Here is a 2,500-nt window from a genome sequence, read left to right as displayed (position 1 = left end):
GGCTTTGTGAAAACTCGAGAGTCAAAATACCAGTGTTCTAGTTTATATTACCAAGCTTTAATAATTCTAGGATAGAGTATACAGCAGTTATCAATGTCCTGAAATAGTCTTGAAGTTTGAAGTTTGAAGTTAGCACTGTAAAGCTGAAGAGTAATATAAGCTTTTAAAACCATATTTTGAACGCGTTGACCAAGTCAGGAATATGTTACGTGGTGACTGTAGTCCGCGATATTTCATTGTGTACAAAATTCTGTCGCCTATAAAACTCGTTACTTTCAAGATACAAGATGCAAAGATATATCATTCAAATCGCTTAACTGTGTTGTTTACAGCGATACCAATTTCAACACTGTCCAATGTACGAAAACGAGTTTAATAATTTTGAAAGATACAGGTATGTTTAACATGCGCGCTTTGACTTCCATCCGATACCACGTGTTGATACATTTTTATCGCACTGTCTCTTCAAGTTTTCCTTTCATGTCTGATATCTGTCTAATTTATGAATATCCAAGAATTAAGTCGTCATATTTTAATCCCGCGAAGAAAATCAAGAACGCGTTTACCAAGTTAGCGATAAATTACTTGTTGACTCAGTGTAGTCTGCGAATTGCCAATGTTCACAAAATTCTGTCGCTTATAAAACTCGGTCCTTTCAAGATACAGGTTTCGAACATCTATAACTGAAATCGCTTAATTGTCTAGTTTTCAATGATACCACATTCAAGGTTGTGCCATATACGAAACCGTGTTAAATCTTTTTTTTGAGGAGACAGCTATATTTAACATACGTACTTTGCAAGTTCACTTGAATCCGATAATACGGGTTCAAAAATTTTTATCGGACGCTTGATTCAAGTTTTCCTTTCATGTTTGGTACTGTTGTAGAGCTCTATCTGTCTACTTTATCACCATATAAGAATTAAGTCATCATATTTTAATCCCGCAAAGGAAACCGAAAATGCGTTTATTAAAGTCAGAGAGATCGTACTTATCGACTATAGTCTTCCATTTGCCATTCTGAACAAAATCCTGTCGGTTACATAACTCGTTCCTTCCAAGATGCAGGTTTCAAAACATAAGTCATTGAAATAGCTTAATTCTGTAGTCAACAAGTCACGTTCGTCCACAAAATGTATACATAATGTATACGCGTTTGTCTCAACATCCTCCGCCATTTTTGTTTCATGGTAAATCGCGAACAACGCGAATCATTGCGTGGGAATTCGCTCAGCTGTCAACATTTGTAAAAATGAGGACATGTGATTGGCTATCAGTTAACCCTCGTGGGAATACCGGATCTCGCAGGAGATCTAAAAATAACCTAAGAGAGATTACGATGAGAATAGGGCCAGTGTGAGGGATTACTTCTCTTACCTTCATAATCTCTTGACATAAACTCCTACATGTGAAGAGAAAGAAGACACTTTTCCTTTTCACCTATCTTTCGGCCGAGTTTACCGGCCGGCTTCATCAGGGTGAATGGCCGTTACATGTGTATCGCACCACCAATTGCCCCCGCAGGGTTTTGGCCTCTGAGGGAAACCTAGAAGGCCCCCACGTAAAAAGGGTAAATTTGTAAATTGTTAGATATTGCACAGGGAAAAGCAATCTCAATTTGCTCAACCAAGCGCGGATGCTTAACAGGGCGCGCGAGGTGGTATCGGTATCGTTCACCGAGTTCGCGAGGTGTTCTGCGTAACTTGAGTCACGAGGCAGAAACTCACAGGGAGCAACGATATCGACGGTTCAGCATAGCGATTGAAGATGAATAATTTTCGAATATTTACAGCTATTCATTTTACTTTGAAAATCAAAGATTACAGTATCTGATAGAAAATCATACTGCCTGGATCAGAAATCGATTTTTCAGGCACAGATCACAAACAGGGGCGACGATTTGTCAGAAACAGGGGCGACAAACTCGGCCACAAACTGCAACCTCAGAAAGCAAAAGCATAGTCTCAGTATCAACATTTTCAAACAATCTTCGATAATTTTTACAGTTATTTATATATAATAAAAATCAGCGATCCGAATATAATAAGAGAGTTTTGTTCCTATTTTATGGTATTGCAAGGTACCGTGGAAAGAACTAAATGGATCAAAAAGGTGATGACGAACGATGACCACGAAGTGTTGCCTTCTAGTCATTGAATGTTCCTGTTCCTGTTTTACTATCATATTTTCAAGGCATTTTCCAAAATTATGTAAATTTCTTTTATATTGATAGTGTATCAAGTAAGCGTTGATAGAAATTAATAAATAAATGCTGTTTGTTATTGCTCATTCCTTCCTTGCATCTTTCACTTTCATTTACCAACCTAATTACATGTAAAAGAATATGAAGACGGCAAAAAGAACTATATATTGATCAGTGTTTTCGTTCCCTGTTAGATCTACTTCATGAAGGTAGTCTGATTAAAGAAAAAGTCACTATTATTCAGTCCTTGGAGCTTAATACCTTTAACCGGTATGCCCATGGAAACAACAAGGGTTT

Source organism: Montipora capricornis, chromosome 8 (assembly GCF_036669925.1).
Source record: "Montipora capricornis isolate CH-2021 chromosome 8, ASM3666992v2, whole genome shotgun sequence".
Classification (NCBI taxonomy): Eukaryota; Metazoa; Cnidaria; class Anthozoa; order Scleractinia; family Acroporidae; genus Montipora; species Montipora capricornis.
Note: the sequence above shows the minus strand (reverse complement) of the source record.